The 9,900-nt window shown below is 40.7% G+C and overlaps 1 pseudogene; it reads right to left on the bottom strand.

The window, feature by feature from the left end:
• Positions 1 to 7,460: 7,460 nt before the first annotated feature.
• LOC142440204 (nucleolar and spindle-associated protein 1 pseudogene) lies at positions 7,461 to 9,497 on the bottom strand (annotated as a pseudogene).
• Positions 9,498 to 9,900: the final 403 nt, after the last annotated feature.

Genomic DNA, 9,900 nt, shown 5'->3' with positions numbered 1-9,900 from the left:
TCAGCATGTTTAAAGAACCAGTGAAAGAGAAAATAGAGATGTTTCCTTCACTCACCCATGAGTTCAATTTGTTGAGCATACCACAGTCAAACCAGTGAGAGCCGAAGCTCCAGGGAACTGCCTCCTTTGTCTGGTCTCACGAGCACGACCTCTGTCTTTGACAGAGTGCAGACTTAGCAACTTTCTATTAGTGGAGTTTTCCTTTGCTGACAAGATTCCACCTTACACAGTTTCTAGTTTTTGAAATGTTTAATGCATTCACGTACCCAACTAAAGCCTCATTTCTTCAGTCCATACATGAATAGTATGTGACCCTTTGATGACAAGGTTACTGAAAGCCTGATACTCTCTCTGTTTTCTCTTCATCACTCTTTGGCAGAAAATATAGGAAAAGAAATTCAAAGAGTCAGAATGTAGTGGCTTTTGTGGAGCCATGTTGAAACCAAATAAGCATCACTTTTCTGAATATATATTTCCTGATTAATAATTCATGTTAAAGTTATTACAGATACTGATGTCAAATTTGTCAGCTATGGGTGATGCATTCCACCCTATTTTCAATATAATTTCATGGAATGTGTCTTTATGATATACATTTAAAGGCTTCTGAATGGCTTTCTGAAAGACTTTCAAAGATGAAAATCAATGAAAACATTGGATAAATGTGTCTGAAACTACACAATTCAGTTCAGAAAATAGACAACTTCCTGCTCATTTGTTTGTTTGTTTGTTTTTACCTTCTTATTTACTTTGGTTTTTCTTTCCTTTTTTTAAAATATAACTTTATTGGTGAGGGTGCCAAATTGAACAGTTCTTTGTATTTTTATGATAATTCTTCAAAATTTTACTAAACAAAGCAACAAAACACTGCCATCAGTTCTGTTCTGAATCACAGAGACCCTTCATTTCTGAGCCTGTGAATCTGTACAAGAGCAAGGAGCATCGTCTTTCTCGTCCAGTGAGCTTGGGGGCTTGAACTGCTAGTGACACTTAGCTGAGGGTACCACCACCAGAACTCCATTTGCAATATGAACAATCCACTTCATATTCTTCAAATGCAATGTGTTAAAGGTGTATGTAAATTTGAATAACAAAAATATGTTGGTCTGATACTTTAGGAGTCTCTGGACAACACAGACTGTAAAACGTGGCTAGCTGAAAGGTATTTGGTTATTCACTCCACAGGCACCTTGAAAGTCAGACCTATAAATGTGCGTCTGAAAGCTCACGGACGGGAGAACTTTAGGAAACCCATCTACTCAGCACAACTGAACTGATGTAGTGACATTGACCGCTTGTCTGTTCACTTGTATGTAGAACTGTGCCGACATTGGTGACGTAACCAATTAGGTACTCCACTACTAAGTGAAAAGCAGGCAGTTGGAGTGCACCCGGAGGTATCTGGAAAGAAAGCCTTGACCACCTACAGTTTAAAAATTTGCCATCAAAAACCCACGGGGACCTCAGTTCTATTTTGATCTATGCGCCTTGTTAAGAGTTGGAATTGAATTGGTGGCAATGTTTTTGGTAATCTTGTTTTTCAGCTTGCTTTTATCTTAAGTTTCTTTATTGTCATAGAACTACATTTTTAAACTACGAATTAAGTGTGTGGAGGGGAATATCTCAGATTGTGAACTTTGTTTCCCACAGCTTAAACTACTTTTCCAAACAACCGTTTGCTTATCCCTCCCACAACCTTGATTTCCCTTCTCCCTCCTGTGCATCAACATCGTCCACGATACTTTCTCACACATTGTCCAACAGCTTTAAAGGAGGCATTGTAGGAGCACAGATGCAGCTTCAAGTGTGAGAAATAGGGGTGATCCATTAACAAGAAACTGTGACTTTGTAGCTGAATCTGTATGCCAGCATTCTCAAAGGCACGAGGGAAGGGATTGTGCTTCTCCCATAGAGCAAAATCAGGCCGACTGCGAACAATGATGAATTTCCCAGTGGTGGAGACAGCCCACTAATTGTGCACCTATGTGACCTCCCTCATGAGTGAGAATGGCTGAGGGAAACGCATTTGCTAGATGAGTCATGCTACCAGCAATCTGGACCGGCAAAGCAGCTGAATCTGACTCACAAAGCAGCCAGCTGATTGATGTAGAAAGGTGAAGCAGAAGCTAGGGAGATCACAGCCCAGGGAGTGCAGAGTCTTGTGGATCCAAGGTCAGTGGGAGCTTCGCAGGCCGCTGACAGCTCTCAGGGTCGGGTGGACCACATAAGGCAACTCCTGAAGGCAGACACAGAGTTCCAGTGAAGTCCCAGTACGGAGGAAGGCAGAATGGCAGAGAGAACGGCAGTTCCCCAGAGTCCCCGACTCTAATTCAAAAGGTCATACCTGACACAGCTTGGTTGGAAGGTTCTCCAACTCTAGCAAGGAAATTCTAGTTGACATAAAATCATCCAAGTATGACAAGTCATCCCTTGTCAATTTGACATGCTTATACTACTTTTTAACTATACTTAATCTCAAAACAAAGTACAAAATCTCAAACAAAGTACAATATTTGTACCTAACATGATGCAGCGAACACATATAGTGGAAATACACCAGCCCCATTTAAAACTTATATTCCATAAGTGAATAAAAGAAAAATATTTTTTTCTGAACAATAGCAGTTTTGCAACACTTACATCTTAATCCTATAATCCTATCAACACCTTCCCCCGCCTATGAATGTTTGTAAACTAGCTACTTAATGTCTTTATCTCCCCTCATTCGGGTTATCCAATTTCTAGCCTGCCCATTTCTATAAACCCAATTCTCTGAAGAGAGAAGCATTTTCTCTGATGTGAAGAATCTTTGGTCCTGTGGAACCTTGTCAGTCTGCATCCATAAGCAAACGTAAATCAGGACAGGCCATTCATCAAGTCAGCAGGCAAAGCACACCATGTCACAGGGACAAATGTCTTCATCCAGTCAGCTTCTGGTCAACACATCTCTAGCCATTCCAGACTAGGTCAATGGGTGCATAGCAAGCTAGCGACTTCCCTTAGGCTTCAGACCACTGCCCCCTTCACAAATTCTCAAGCACTCTTGGGCTAGGTCATGCCATAGACTCAGGTTCTATGCAGCTCTTTACATATTAGAGTAGCGAGCCATGTTTGTCTCCCCTTTAGCCCCTTAAGCCAGATCCTGGGGCATTGTGGTCAGACTCGCCCCATCTGACTAATGCCATGCTTCCAGGGGCTCTTTAACGTCCAGTCCTAGCAGGGTGGGCTGTTCTCTGGTGGGCTCAGATACCTCCCGGGTAGGTGTATTCACAAGGTAAACTGCTAAGATTCAAAAAGCCAAGGACGCTTTTTTTTGTCTTCCTGAACTTCTAGTTCAATGTCTCTTCAAATGCACAGTTCCTGATACTCCTAGCACTGAAAGAAGCTATCCTTTGCAAACTAAAATTCTTTCCTCACTAGCAATTCCTAATATCAATTTTATAAGCTCTTTCTAATATTAATCACCACTATCCATTTATACCACATGCTATATGAATAGCAGGAGGTAGGAGAAACCAATATAGTCCTAGCATAGCTAGATCCTGAGCACAGTCATTCTTCAAACACTCAAACCCAATCCTTTCTTCTCTGGACTGTCTCATGCATGTGGAATATGGCATTAGGCTCCACACAGGCTTTATCAGCCATTTTGACTAAGCAACTTGGCGCTTGCATCAGGGAAATTCAAATCTGCATTTCTGCCCTGAGCTTCAACTTCACATCCATTACATTCCTTTGCTCTGTTCTAGGTAGGAATGACCAAAGATAGTTTCTAAGAATCAAAACCTCCCCTGCCTCTGCCCTTTCCAGAAACCAACCAAGGGAACCCTGTGGCATGTCTGACTTCCTCTAGTTACCCAAAAGAAGGAAAATCCAAATCCACCTGATCACCATGAGGTTGAAGTCAGACAGGCCCAGCGCCATGTCTCTCTAAACCCACTCCTATGGTGGCGTATTGTGTTCGGTTAGGTTGCCTAAAGACACCAGCGATACTCAACAACAAGCAAGAAAGACATTTATATCAACAAGCAACTTTACTTTAGGAAGATACGTCGACCTAGACCATCTCAAGCCTATAGATCTGATGGCAATGCCAGCAGGGCCCTCTTTAGACTCACAGAGCTGCATACCAATTGATTCTGAAAGGTGAAACATGGATGCCATTCAGGGAGCATTCTTGTGGATACAAGGTCAGAGGAAGCATGGCAGGCCTCTGCCAGCTCCTAGGGAAGGTGGGTCCAGGTGGAGTCAGACCCCAGGAGACAAAGGGTCCTGGTGAAATCCCACTAAGAAAGAAGGTAGAGTGAGAGATTGCCATAGCCCATGGCCATTTCAGCAACCACCACTAGATTCTCAGATGTGATTCCACCCCAAGCCAGGAGCATCTAGTTGACATAAAATCATCAAATTCCCACAAGATACTATACCATGTATTCCAGTTAGAGAAAAACTTATTTTTTATTTGTATTTTTACCAAATATGAGATAAAAGTTGGCTAAAGTGAACCAAACTCATCCGCTTGCATTTGTTATTTACAATAACTATTTGCTAATTCTGTATTTCTATTAAAGAAATATCTTCATCTGCTTCAAAGCCTTTCCTTGTTTTAGACTTTTACTCTAAAAGCAGAGTAATCATCTTATTATACTTCAAATTTCCTATAGTATAATTTAACAAAATAAACAAATTAAAATCAGGAATTTAAAGAAATGAATATAGAAAAACTTGCAAGTCGTGATGCATGTGCTGTGCAAGCTTCAAGAAGAGAAGAAAAATGGGGGGGCTCAGCTTCCCTGCCCTCCAGATTTCTCGCTTCTCATCTCTGATGACAATTAATGACTCAGATAGGTGTGATGTAGATTTAGTGACTGACAGTAGAACATGCACAACAATCTTTGCACCTGAAAGGTGGGAGGATAGTAAACATGCCAAATAAGATCAACCATTACTTCAAAGAGAACCGATTTTACTTTCTCACTATTCAGTGCTAATACTATGAATTTATTCTGCAGAAGCCCAGAGTCTGCCGAGCCTGACATTCTTCAATTCACTTTACAGATTAGTTTTTTAAAAGAAAATGGCCTCTGAAAATGAAATTTAATTCATGAAATGTAGATTGTGCTTACTACCCAATTTAATATTATTCTTTTCTTAGCTAAGTGCATTTCTTTCTGCAGATTGACTCTTTCAGTTATCACATGCAATACAGCTTTTGATTTTATGAAAGTCTCCTTAATCTGTTCCCAAGTTATATCAAGGTATTGTTCTGTATGTTCTATAAAATAAAGATAATATATGTTCCCACGATATTACTGTGAGAACAGTACTGTATCTGATATATTATAATGGTCAAATAAGTGATAAGAACCTCTTTTCATTTTACGGTTATATTTCCCAGTCCCTAATACAACTCCTCATTTAACATTAACCAAAGGCTCATTGATCGCTTGGCACAGTATCTGGGATACCTACCCGAGTCTTCAGCATACTTTTATAAGACCTTGTCCCAAACCTGTCAAGCATTCTCTTCTAATCTTTACTTATTTTTTCATCCTCTAATGTCTCTTCTTTTCTCACAATTCAGGAAATTTATTAGGGAAGTCAATAGATTGCCACAAGCAGGATCTATAAAAAGTAAGTATACAGCCATTGGTCTCTTCAGTGGGCAACCAAGTCTCGATCTCAAGTCCTCAGACCCTCAGCCACACCACAGGATCCCTTGGCATCTGCCTCCATCGACAGGAAGCCAGCCTGCCTACCACTCTGCCCCACAGTTCCACAATTTCAGGCTAGATAGGGGAAAGTGCCCCATAATCTAGGTGCTATTCCTTTGAGTCTGTGTGGCACAGTGTGGGATATATCTGGTCTCAGCAGCCTCCACCACTTCAGGATTAGCATTCTGAGCAGACTCTCTGAAGATCCTATTATTCTCTTTCGTGTTCTTCCCTCCTCTAATTTCTCTTATGCCTCACTTTCCAGTGTTTGTTACTAGCCATCTGGAGTCTGCATTATGAAGATATTCAAGTTTTGTTTTGTTTCATACCAACTTCTGTGGTCCAGAATTGATCAAACATGCAGTCAAGATGTATTGATGATTACTAGTGATTGGAATGCAAATGTTGGAACCAAAGAGAGGTAGTTGAAAATTATGGCCTTGGTGATAGAAATACAACCAGCTATCACATTCCAGAATTTTGTAAGACCAATGACTTCTTCATTGCACATGAAATTTTGCAATAACATAAATGGTGGTTATTCTTTTGGAGCGTACTGGGTCAAATACATAGAAATCAGATTGATGATACCTATGGAAAGAGATGATGGCGATGCTCAAAAATGGTCAGAAGAGTCGGAGCAAGATGGTGACCAAGTAGCAGGCATTGCAGGGAATTGCAGAGACCAACAGAGAGAAGCTATGGACAGGGTTATTCTATAAGTCCAGACCAAAAAAATTCTCAGCAGAAAAATGTGTAGACAGAAATTTATTAAAATAAAAAAGCAGTAATGCCTGCCTGCTATGGATATAAACACAAGTAGGTTTGGCTTCAGCCCATACCAAGGGAGCTCAGGTCTGATACCCTCACAGTCCTCCCTCCCCAGTAGTAGTGCTAGCACAGCCTACTGACCCTCATGGGGATAACTCTACATGGCAGCCTGGAGTGGCATAAACAATGAAAATATTAACTCTCCACACATACAAGCTGGCGAGCTTCATCTCCACCTTGGCAAAACTAACCCCCCATCCCTGAGGTATGGCTCTGCATGACCCTGTCTGAAGGCAACACCAAATCATGCTCCTTTACAGGTTTTCTTCTTGTTTAAAAAACTTCTTTTTATTTCTTATTTTTACCAGAATGAGAAAAAAACTTTATGAAAATCTTAAGCAGTACAAAACTCTAAAGCTCCACTGAAGCGCAATAAAGATGAGCATGATGTTAAGCACCTCTAAGTCTTTTCAAATATTCAGTATGATACTAGCTCAAAGGGGCACGGTAATCTTTTAAGCAGCAAGCGCACTTTTCCACATTATCCCATATCTTTTATTTTTAAATTAGCAACACGAGAATGAGTTATCGCTTTGTTTTTATAATAAGTGAAAGGTGGCAGTTACATGAAGTGATTGTAACAAAGGTGCTTACAAATTAAGCAAAAGCATTGTGATATGGATAGGTATGGTCTGTATGTCATGAAGATTACTGGATTTTCTATATTAGGCCTTGAAGACATGTCCTACCTTTCCCAGCTTCTCCCTATTCTTAATCTGTTATCTTCAGTTATATTTTGATACATTTTTTCAGAGATAAAATAGATGTAGAGGCTACAGATACTACATATAAATACAATTAAGAGTAGAAAAGTATCTTTTGATGAAAATTAATGTTACAGTAAAAAAATGTTTGCAGAACCAAAGGTTAAAAATGTTCAGAATAACTGAATATTTACAGAGTGTAAAGAAATTATTAATTTGCCACTATGGTGAGGCCTCTTCAAGCTCCCAAAACTTTTGCTTTCTTCCCCTGAAACTCTTGCTAGTCTTTCTTCCGTTACTCTTCCCTGGTCTGGGGATGAGGTTGTTTATCAATTTCTTATAGGAGCTCCCTCTGCTCACTGGTGCATTCAGAGAAGGGTTTTCTTTAGATTGTCCCCATGGCTTCAGCTTCCTTGTGTAGCACAAACGTGAGAGGAGGAGACAAACATGAGGGGAGGAGACAAGCTTGCTTTGAGATGGAGCACTGGTGTCCTGCTGGAGGCCAGAGACTGCACTGCCTCTGGCTGTCAGCTTGAAGGACGTCATATCAGCGGCCGGATCAGTCTTGGTTGTCTTCAACGTGTGGGTCTTTTGGAGAACTCCCAGGGATGGTCAGATGTGGAGACTTTCTGTATGGAGTCTTGGTCACTGAATGTTTTATGCTCATTGTCTTTAATAGCAGCTGAAAACCTAAAATTCATTTTGGTAGCTGTGAGTGTGGAGGAACTGAAGGATCGCTTTGGACACAAGATGCCCTGACATGGACGTCGCATGTGATGCTGGATGACTGGAGTGTAAGCCACCAAGGGCCACCTCCAGAGCTGAACTGGAGTCACCATTGAAATCATGCCAACTCCCTTATGATCAGCCTGATTCTTTATTTCATTAAGTGAATTGTGGTATGTTTCACAAAGTTTCCTTTTTCTCTCAGCATATTGACCAATGGACTCCAATTCCTTAAAATGAACCTCAAGAAGCTTCTTAAAGTTTGAAGGAGTGCCTCCAGATTTTTATTTTTTCTAGCTTTGGAGACAATATTTGTGTAGAGAGACTTTCTGCTTTCTAAAAGTATTTTTGAATCGTTATTAAAGGCAGAAAAGGGTATTTTCTGCCTTTTTCCATGGAAACTGCATTCTCTGCTCCTCGGCTCTAATTTGGTGAAGGAACATCTGCAACAGCTTAAAGATCCTGGTTTTCCGACTTCTTAGTCTAGAATTCAGGGAGATCACTTTTTCCCAACTCTGACTGATGCTTCTGGGAGTCGGGGGTTTCTTTTACTCCCTGCTCTTTCTGTGGATGGCACAGTTCTGTTTGTAATGGATTTGGAATCTGTACCTCATTTTCAGCACAAGAAGATGCTGAAGTTTGACTTTCATTTTGATTTTCATGTTTGTTTGTTTGTTTGATTCCTGTTGAATGTAAACTTTCAAAGCTTTTAACAAGTTGTCTGTGCTCAGGTTAGCTTGGAGGCCCAGGGTCCTGGCCAAGTTCTGAATGTCACTATACTTGGATGAGTCCAGGTCCTACAGGGAGTGGACAGTCATCATGATCAGCCATCCAGGTGACCACCCGTCCAGGTCAGTCCATCACATTCTGAACAGAGTTCAAAACTCTGGTCTTTTGAAACCTTCTTTTGTTATCAGACAACACACACTTTACTTATTCACAAGGTGTTATGACAAACAAACTGAAACTGCAGTAGTGGTTTTACAAAGCATAGGAGTTTGGGGGTAAGGAAAAGCTCAGTGTCCAGAGCTGCTCACTGGTAGACGAGTTATCCCCTGACACCACTCCTTGTAGAGCGCCCCAAGATGTTCAGATAAGCAAACTTCTTTCTGACCAGGATATTGCTTCATTCCTCCCTCCTAGACCATCTAGGTAGGTGGTAATTACAGATCCCAGTCCCCTACACCTACTTTGTCACCCCTATCGCTCTAAAAGAGTGAACCCATCCCTCTGGATTGATCCACCAGGCATCTATTACTTTAAAATAATTCGCCTAGATCATACAAATACAGGACACTCAGCATACCAGGCACCAAAGTCTTTCCCCAAGCCTTCTTCTCAATCCTACCCTGACATCCTGAAAGACCCAAGGACTGTTAAACATGGTGCCAGAAACTTTCCTGAGCTTCTTAATACACCTCCGCTCTACACAGTTCTGGTATCCCTCCAGGACAAGGTCTAGAGCCCCCGGGGTTTTATTTTTCGCTGTTGGTCATGTTGCTCTACCTTCTTTCATGCCCATACCCGCATCTTTTAAAACAAAGTTGTGCACTCTTCTTATAATTCATGCATAATAAGGACTTCCCATCTGCTGATACATGTAGTGACAGAAAAACTATATTATCATTTTAAATTTTTACTTTCAAGTTACTTTGTTTGCTAGCGCCTCACTACAATATCAATCCATAAGTTAGCACCCACACAGATGACAAACCTGGGCAAAGCGGACAGCTCTGCAAACATCATCCACAGCTCTTCTGATTCTTACTCCAATATTATTTGTTGCTATATTTATTGTTAATTCATTTGTCTCTTGCCCTTCTCTTCTTTAATTTTAACATATAAGCTTTATTTCATAGCACTTTTGCCTACCTTTTTTTCTCTTTCTTTTGTTATCATTAATTCTTCTTTTTCTTTCTTATACT

The sequence above is a fragment of the Tenrec ecaudatus genome, chromosome 2, assembly GCF_050624435.1.
Source record: "Tenrec ecaudatus isolate mTenEca1 chromosome 2, mTenEca1.hap1, whole genome shotgun sequence".
NCBI lineage: Eukaryota > Metazoa > Chordata > Mammalia > Afrosoricida > Tenrecidae > Tenrec > Tenrec ecaudatus.
The sequence above is the reverse complement of the archived record's forward strand: the minus strand, read 5'-3'. Positions and strand labels throughout refer to the sequence as shown.